The following is a 9,981-nucleotide window of genomic DNA, read 5'->3' on the forward strand; positions in this document are numbered from 1 at the left end:
TGTGAGTATTTTGCTTTTCCATAATAAAATAGATTGTTGAGAATTTTTATTCTCATAACTTATCTTTAGTTAAAACTAAATTTTAAACATGTTTGCTTCAAAATTATTATGAGTACTTTGTAGAGTAGACACATGTCCATGTAGAAATTATTATGAGTACTTTGTAGAGTAGACACATGTCCATGTAGAAATTATATTGAGTACTTTGTAGAGTAGACACATGTCCATGTAGAAATTTTTCATCACATTAGTCATTGCTAAGATACAACAGTTTAGTACAAGTCTTACAAGGACTTCTATTGGGCCTAAGTCCATCAATTTAAGACCTTTCTAATTCTGCATGATAGATTTTTCCTCCATCTTCTTCTCTGGGTTTTGTTCATCTCTGAAGAATTCTTTGATGCACCTCTTTGGCTTCATCTATCAGTTTGTCTATATCTTCAAGGACTTTTTTGAAGCTTTCAGATATCTGGATATGTTGGTCATCTGTATCCCCAACAGAGGAATAGGAGTCATCATCAGAAGAAACATCTAAAATAGCTGGCGTAGCAACCTTGCTAGGAACAATCCTCTCATTAGAAGAATTTGCATCCATGGGTGGCTTTTGTATAGAGCTTATAAGTTGTAAGATATTATGTTCTCAATTCCCTTATGGACTGGTCTTTATATACTGTTTTGGATGGACTCCGAAACCATCGACATAAAAAAACCATGTGCTGTGAATCTGTGTGCCACTAAACCGTTTTGGAATAGGAACCCTAGTACCTACATTGAGCTGACCATTATTGTGCACATACAAGACAGCTTTAGAGTAAATTTGTTGAGTTATAACTTTAATATAAAAATCTAAATTCATAGCTGTTACAAGACAAAAACTCATGGCTCAGTACACTTTTTTGAGGGCAAGGACTTTACAAAATTAACATACTTGAAGTAGCTTCAAAATTCACAAAATTCAAAATCCCCTTTGAGCAATATACCATCAACATCCCAATCATTATCTACCAAGGTCTTTGGCTTTAGTCGTTTTCAAATCTTCCTATTGTTCACCTTGAATTGTGCTCTGCTAATATCCTCACCTCCTCCCACGATATTGAGGTGCTCTCTAATATTTAGGAAGTTCCTACTTTCACCTACAACTTTACCTGCACCACTAGGCAACCGAACGCATATATCGAGAGGCAAAATAACTTGTTCATCTACCTGCATTGGGACCCAACAACTATTCTTTGTCATCCACCGCTCATAATAGAAGCGTATGCGTTGTGTGTGGCACGAGCTTTGAGATACCGAAATGAGACACTAGATTCTACTATATTGCACTTGAATGTGTCATCCTTATGTATCCCTTCTACAATCCTCCATTGGGCAGACCCAAACCTTAGAGCCAATCCTTTTCGCAAAGTTACAGATCCAATTTGTTGACTTCCCTGACCTACATTGGCCCCCCCTCCACATGCTTGTAGATTTTGGTCCACCATTGCACTGATGTTTGGGTATGCTGCCATGGGAAAGAGCAAGATTTTTCAAGGCATGTGGACTAGACACTATCATTTTTGTAGTATTGGGGATTCTTTGTGTGCACCCAAGCTACACATGATCTTCCTTTATATGGCACACACTAGCAAAACATAGAGGATGGTAGAGATGTCTACATGAAATCATGTAGGCACCCACTACCTTGTTCTCTATTGATAATCTGCAAGCAGCAGATCAGAAATATCCCCTTATAAACACGTGTATGGGCTCTAGGAGGTGCAAGAGCCAAAGTAGGAAGTTGACTCTTCTCTACTTGTTTCAGCAAGTCATCCACAAAGCGACATTACATAATTGCTTCTTTGACTTCATTAAATAGAGAAATGTGTTTTTCCTACAGAAAACACAATACAACTTTTGACACAAGTAAACATTCTAGAGTAGATATGATCAAATAACTTTTACTTCTTTATAACAAAAATGCCAACAAAAGGTCTAGCTATTTGAATTTAGCAAACCGACAATGAAGCCACACTTTCATCCAAGGTGGCTAAGTGTACATCTAAGCCAAACAAGCCCAATGCTACTTTGCATCCTAGGATTTGAGCTTTGCAATTGCATATAAAAACCTCGACTATAATTAAAGATTCAAGATGAAGATAATTATGCTGCAATGGTGATGAGATGACCAATGTTGTGCATGTAGCACCCAAGGATTATTTTATATCATGCAAGGATGATCACTTTGAGTTTGGATTTGCACAATGGTACAAAGCCATGAAACAAACAGTGTACCCATAGTCCACCAACCTCACATAATGTGTACTTGTAACAAGACAATTAATTTATAGGTAGGTCTTTAACTAGTATGATATATATAGTTAAATGAATGAGTTGTTTTTATTTAAAACTAAAAGAATTGTTTGTTATTTTTTACTATCATAGATGGTATAAATAAATGAAGAGGACTGCCAATAGCTTGTAAGGTGATGAGATCAGCAACTTGGAGAGAACGAAGGAGATTATAGTGGAGGAGTGGTGAGGAAAACTCTATCTACCCAGAATCATAGATAGATGACCCTGTAGGGACAGAAAAGTGGGGATTATGTTCATGGTGACAAGTGACTACCCACATGGAAAGTACTAACCAAGAGAGGTAAACTTGTAGAAAAGTAAGTTATCTTCTCTAATGTCTATAAAAAGTATGTATTCTCCTATATATTATTTTTTGGTTATAGGATTTCATCAATGAAAGAAAGCCCCCTAACCTTTTAAAGCAAAAACGACATCACAAAGCTCCAAGAAAAAGATCGACGTGAAGTCATCCAAACAAACACACATGTACACACACACACATATACATATATGCACATGCATGCATGCACACATGCCTACGTGCGTGCACACACACACACATATACATACATACTCACACACATATATGTACACGCACACACACACACACACATAATATTATACATACATACAACATACATATATGCATACACAACACAACACAACACACTGACACTACACAACAAGAACTTTAATTTAAAGAAAGAAGTTTTAGAAAAAGTACAGTTTATCTTTATTTGGGAGGAAAATAGTATATAGTTTTATGTAATAAATTGAAGAGCTTAAAATCCATACATAAGGGCTTTTAACAAATCACTTGAAGTACTTTCATTTTAAAAAAGTCTATTCATGGTGTGTAAAATCCATTAAAATATCAAAGGAGTTTATTCAATCAAAATTTATACAAGATGTTTATATAAAATATTAAAATAAATAAGTAAAAGGTTTTCTTTTATACATTTATTCACCACATGTGCTATACTAAGGTTTGACTAAGTGTAGGATAGAAAGGTGAAAACTAGGAACTAGGTTTCCTACCAAAAAAAGAGCAAAAGATGAGAACCAGAAAGGTTTGTCTACCACACAAAAAAGATAATTCTCGTAGAGTTTACTTCCAAGCTACCCTCTTTTTCATGAAGATTTGAATGGACGTGTTTTTTCCTGAAGGTTTGAACCAATTTGTGGAGTTTGCGGACAAAGAGGTCTCTCTCTCTGTGACTGTGTCTGTCTCTCTCTTTTTCTCTCTTACCCCTCTTGAAGAGGTCTCTCTCTGTGTGGCTTTCTCTCTCTTTCTCTCCGTCCTACCGTTGGTAGTATATGCCCTTGTGTTGCATTCTACTGACTTTAATACCTCTCTCTCTCACCCCTCTTGAAGCGACCTTTGAAAATCCTCACGTAATGATGAAGCCACCTTTGAAAATCCTCTTTCACGTAATGATGAGGTGCATGTGGAGTGGGATGCCGCAACTAGAGGTTGAACAAAGCCGGGAAGCCCCCGATGAGAATTTGAGTGAGGAGTAGCAGAGAGAATTCCATCTCCACATTGAAAGCTTCCATCCAAGAAGTTGTACATTTATAATACACCCATCTAAAGAATTCAACATTTATAATACAGCAACACTTCTAATTTAAATTTAAAAAGCTAGCAATGACTTTGTTTGCGGTGAAATTATACACACAAATCTTCCTAATTGGCAATTACATTTCGCGCATACACTTTGACACGATAATCGGAAGAGCAGGTGCATGTGGAGTGGAATCAGGTCATGGGAAGTAGGCCACACTTCCTTTTTGGAGGTCCAGAAATGACCTCATGAGAGATGAACCCATGCTGCAGTGCTAGGGATGCCATTGTTGATAACTCGCAGCATGTAGTAGCCAGAGGGAGCAGCTACAGAGTTGGGAGGGGCAGTGAGGGTGGCGAGGTAACGGGGGCCAACCTGCGTGACAGTAAAGGCTAAGAAGAGCATTCGTTGATTCATGGAGTAGGAGTGGGTGGTGAAGGGCGGGAAATACAGATTGAAGAAGAGGTTGACAGCAGGAGTGGGGACTCTGAAGGTCATGGTGAACTTGGTGGCGTACGAGATGGCGGTGCTAGAGAGCGCTATAATGGTGGGTCTTCTGAAATTGTAGCCGGAATAGAGATAGTATGGCCTGAAGGACTCTAAGCGCAGCTCCGTTGGGAACGGCACCCCGCTGAACACATAGCCCACATTGGTGTTGCTCCCCCCCACCAGAATCCTTCCGTCCGCCAGAACATTTGCCGTCGAATGGTACATCCTCGGAATTCCAGAAGCCGTCAGCACCTCGAACCTTCTTCCCGCAGGCTTCCATGCCGAGTAGAGAAAAGGAGCCAACGCTGGCTTTCTTGCCGCCCCCCACCCCGCCGTACCTTGCTCAGCTCCGTTGATGATTAGCACGTCTCCTGTCGGAAGAATCAGCATGTCGCACATCACCCTTGGCGACGGCATGGTTTCCACTGCCCACTTCGGATTGGCGTCCGTTATCACCATCCTCGCGCAGTCACTCAGAGCGTCCACGTACTTTCCGAAGCCTGTGGCCTGGAAAGATCCGTCGGGACTGCCGCCGCAGATCAGCACTTCGACCTTCGTGAACGTGTCGAAGTGCTGCAGCGGCAGCATCACTGAGGAGCCCGACGACGGATAGTTCCGTCCACCTCCCGGCAGGTCAGGGAAAGTCTTCACCACTGTGTTGGTCTTGTAGTTGAGCAGGATGGACTTCTTGTTGGCGAAGATGAAGAGGTTCCCGTCGGACGACAGATGAAGGAACGGATAGAGATTGTTTTCGACGTTGGGGGTGTTGGTTTCGACGAGGAGACTGAGGGCGAAAGCTGTTTCGTCGGGCTTTTTTGGGACGAACTCGTAGCTGAAGGAGCGTCTGCCGCCAACGACGATGACGCGGTTGTCTGGCAGGACCTGATTAGAGGCATACCAGCGGGAAGCTGCCATTTTCCCCGACTCGATCCAGTCACAGGCGCCGTTGTCGCAGGCGACAAAGTAACGTATTGCTGCAGCTCCGTCGTTGAAACCACCCGTACTAACCAGGGTGCCGTTGGCGACGAAGGCGCCGGAAGAGCACCATGTGTCGGTAAGAACCTCCAGGGGACGGACGTTATTGGTGGCCACGTCGTACTCGAAGGAGTGCGCATAGCAGTCCACCTTAAGGGCCAGGTCGTTGGGATCCCTCCGACACCTGCCGTTCGGCAGCCTGAGCTGCGAAGGCCCGTAATCTGTGCGGTCGAAGATAATGACCTTGTTGAACCTATCTGTTGTCATGTGCATTGCAGACACTCCGGCAGTGACGAGTGTTTTCCACTGGCCTGTCTTCTGGCAGCTTGCATGCTCTGGCAAAAATGCTAGGCTTACTAGTGCTATAATCAGGCAAGTCTCTAGAAGACGACCAGCGGCAATGCTACTACTACCCCTTCTCCTTGTCATGGCTTCGAATAAAACAGTGTAATTGCAACTCGTAGGCGTAATATAGTCTATTGATCAATTATATTATTGAGAGAATTAGAGTTAATTGGGAATAATAACTATTTGGTGATTGACTAATGAACAATCATGAGCTTCAGATACCCCCCAAACTCTGATGATTAGACTAATGAGCAATGACATGGAGATACCCCGTTTGGTTACGCAAGGCGCCCGTGGCAGAGACCAGATTCTGAAGATGATTAGACTAAAGATCACTGAAATATCAATAACACTTAGGCAGCAATTACACTCACTAACATGGAGACTAGAAGGTGTGGTGACGGCAAATGATGTGAGTTGATTGGGAAGAATGAATATTTGTGGTGATTAAGGTCAATGCAGATCAGTTGATTGAGGAGGAGAAAAAGATGGATTGCTGAGAAGAGATAAAACTCTAATCAGCAAGCTGCAGAGGGTGCAGATCCTCTTAGTGTTCTTATTATATAAAGTTCTCTCTTTCTCTCTCTCTATCCAACTTAGTGGTCCACTAATCACCTTTGAGAATAAAATTTATAGTGAAGAAGTTGTGCATAGATGATAGGACTCATGTCACGCACGGCAGCTTTCGAGCTGGCCTCAAATATTTTCCTACGTGCTGGCGACGCGTCCTCTTGCCACCAGAATAAACGTTGGAGAGCTCACTTTTGCTTGCACGAGTTCTTTCCCGAATGATTTTTTAAAAGAAAAAGCTAAGGTTCTAGGCCGAAGTTTAGGGATATTATTCGGTGATCGTGTAATTTATGAGCTGGCAATCGATGCCCCGGCTGTTTTACTCATGCTTTAATTTTTGCTGGCAATTTGCTGTGCCTCAACTACTATATGGACTGCCGTCCGATGTGAACAGAGGTGTTGCATCTGAGGGCTAGCAAGGACCGTGACAGCGTGCATGCAAAACCTTAACACGCCAAGTTCCACGTGGGTTTTGGCAGCACAGAAGAAGATAAGCCATATATCCGTGATTCCGTTGGTTAGAGTTACTTACTTTCTCACGATTCCGCTCACTTGTATCCGTGAGTCGTGACTGAGGACTCTCTCTATTTTAACCTGTCGATGCGCTTCACTACACTAGGCCGAAATCTACTGTGCAAAAAGACGGGTCGAACTCTTCCACCTAGCTGGTGCCCTCTAACGTTTTGTCAACGTCTCAGTATTTGTGAAAGCTCAATCATCCATGGACCCAGCTCTGGCCCACGGCTTATTTTGTCTTTGGATTCTAGAATCACCCTCACGGTCGCCATTAGCCAAAGTTTAATCTTCAAACGCACACATAAGGATAAACGAACGTGTTCCCAAAAAGTTGCCCACAACCACAGCTCTCTCAATGCCTCTCATTTCAATTTCCTTAGAACACTCCATAGACACTAGTTTTCTTGCCTCTCTTTAGTGGGCTAGTTTCCAGGCAAGGCATCGTTGGTGAGTTTACAACCATGAAAATGGTGGATGATTTCGTCTCTTTTATGCTTCTCCCAATCTTCAACTACTTTTTTCTTCTACAACTAGTTAAATCTTGAAAATGCATATCCTTAGATGACTTTTTCGACTCTAATGTCCTACTTCATTTTCAATGGAACTAGGTAGCCCTTTAAACTTCACTTACCTCCAATGATTTTTTTTTAGTTGTTCAACAATATACATCAAGTAGTCCTCAAGGGCCATCTACACTTTCGTAAAGAATTCAAAGAAAGATTGCATAGTGTTTGCTCAACAATACGCATCAAGTAGTCCTAAAGGGCAACATCTACACTTTTGCCAAACTTTCAAAGCATCATTGCGTAAGGAATTGAGACCTCTACCCATTTTTTCCAAAACATAATAGTATGAAATTCGTTTTTGTCTATTAGACAAGAATGCCACTACATGCAAATCCACAATGATCAACACCAATATGATATAGTATTATTGATTTCGAACTTGTTTGTGATTTATGAGAAAACTTGAGAGCATAGTTGAAGGGTATTTTCCCATTTTAGTGCAATGCATAGGAGGCTAGATACATCATCAAAATGGAAATAGTAGCAGTAAAGCTCTAAATACATAGAGTTATAAGTGGTGCACATCAAGACTATTGAACAATTTTGACCATGCATGGTAGTACTTGCCATCAATAAAAACATACATGTCTATCTGACATATTGAAAAGAAGTGAAGCATACCTTATGTTGAGTTACCTACTAGTGGTTCATATTTTTATGTTAGTCTATTCGTAATAACTTCAAAGTTGTACATAATTAGTTGTATGGATTATTAGTTTATTAACATTTTACATCACTCTTTTAGTTTAGAGTGCAAGAATATAGCACATCGCAAAGATAGATAGCAAAACAAAGTGTAATAGTAGATAATACAATAGATAGAGAATGAACATAGTTTAAAATTCTAAGAAAGTACAATGTGATGGTATTGTCCACCTATCTGCTCTCAAGTAGAGCTTAGATAGTGATTTAGACAAACTCTAGCTGGAGAAAGTACTAGGCATAGAGGGTGTGGATTCTCACAAGCATTGGATACCTTAGCTTGTGATAACTATGTCCATATATCGTGTTGCAAGTGGTGTGGTAGGTGCGTATACAATGCAGGCGGTTACTCGGCATAGGTATGGTTGTCCTCAAAATGTGGCGAATCGACCACCACACATTAACAATGACCCATACCATTGGGCCCCCGAATGACATCTAAGCTAGGGTTCCCACCAAAGACATGTGCACCAAACGGCTTCTCATAATGGGGGGCTTTACAAATGTGCACCAAATATAGATGTGAGATACATGCTAAGAGGCGGGCATTCAGTGTATACTAATATAGAGAAGTAATTTATGTTTCAAATGAGGGACGTTGAATACTTCTTAATGGGTTAATCTTCAATACAAGAGGGAGTAGCCATGTCTACCCCACATGTAACATGAGTTTTCTTGTCTCGCTTTAATGGGCTAGTTTCCAAGAAAGGCATGGTTGGTGAGTTTACAACCATGAAATGGTGGGTGGATGATTTTTTCTCTTTTATTCTTATCCCCAATTGCAACTATTTATTGTTTCTACAACTAGTTAAAGCTTGAAAATGTATATCCTTAGATGACTTTTTCGACTCTAATGTCCTATTTCACTTTTAATAAAACTAGATAGCCCTTTAAACTTCACTTACCTCCAATGATTTCTTTTAGTTGTTCAACAATTTACATCAACAAGGGCCATCTACACTTTCGTAAAAAATTGAAATAGTGATTGCATAGTGTTTGCTCAACAATGTGCATCAAGTAGTCCTAAAGAGAAACATCTACACTTTTGCCAAAATTTCAAAGACACATTACTTAAGGGATTGAGACCTTCACCCATTTTTCCCAAAACATGATAGCATGAAATTTACTTTAGTCTATTAGATAAGAATGCCACTACATGCAATAATCCACAATGGTTAACACCAATATGATATATTCAACATTATTAATTTTGAACTTGTTTGTGATTTATGAGAAAACTTGGTCCAACATTGTTGATTCAAGTTATTTCTTCATTTTAATGCAATGCATAGGAGATTATGCATCATCAAAGTGAAAATAGTAGTAGTAAAACTCTAAATACATAGGGCTATAAGTGGTGCACATTGAGACTGTTGAACAATTTTTACCATTAATGGTTATATTGCTTTCATTCAAAACATACATGTCTATCTCACACAGAAAAAGTGAAGCACACCTTATGTTGAGTCGCCTACTGGTGGTTCATATTTTTATATTAGTCTATCCACAATAAGTTTAAAGTTTTATGGATTATTAGTTTACTAACATTTTTCACCACTCTTTTAGCTTAGAGAAGAAATTTATGTTTCAAATTAGGGTCAAATATTTCTTAATGAGTTAATCTTTAATAAAAGGGGGAGTAACCATGTCTACACATAGAAAATTTTGGTCCACTCTAAATGTTATATGTTCTTGTTATTACCCATACAAACATATTAAGATATAAGTAGTATTCGGTATTAACACTACTACACAATACCTATGTTCTGACAATGGTTTTCAATGGCTACCATGGCGTCAGAATAAGTGTCTATAATAGTGTCTTTATTAGCGTCAAAAAAACGTCCATATAGTTGTCGTCAAAAATACCATCGCTAAAAGCGTCGTATATAAAAGTCAAAAATGTAATTTTTTATTTT

The 9,981-nt window shown here is 39.9% G+C and overlaps 1 pseudogene across 1 annotated transcript; it reads right to left on the reverse strand.

Annotated features, from left to right (window-relative positions):
• Positions 1 to 3,854: 3,854 nt before the first annotated feature.
• Positions 3,855 to 6,314, reverse strand: LOC147602961 (aldehyde oxidase GLOX pseudogene; annotated as a pseudogene). The gene has a single exon (XR_015265692.1). The product of XR_015265692.1 is annotated as an aldehyde oxidase GLOX pseudogene (transcript).
• Positions 6,315 to 9,981: the final 3,667 nt, after the last annotated feature.

The sequence above is a fragment of the Cibotium barometz genome, chromosome 65 (assembly GCF_041138505.1).
Source record: "Cibotium barometz isolate CiBa-2024 chromosome 65, ASM4113850v1, whole genome shotgun sequence".
NCBI lineage: Eukaryota > Viridiplantae > Streptophyta > Polypodiopsida > Cyatheales > Cibotiaceae > Cibotium > Cibotium barometz.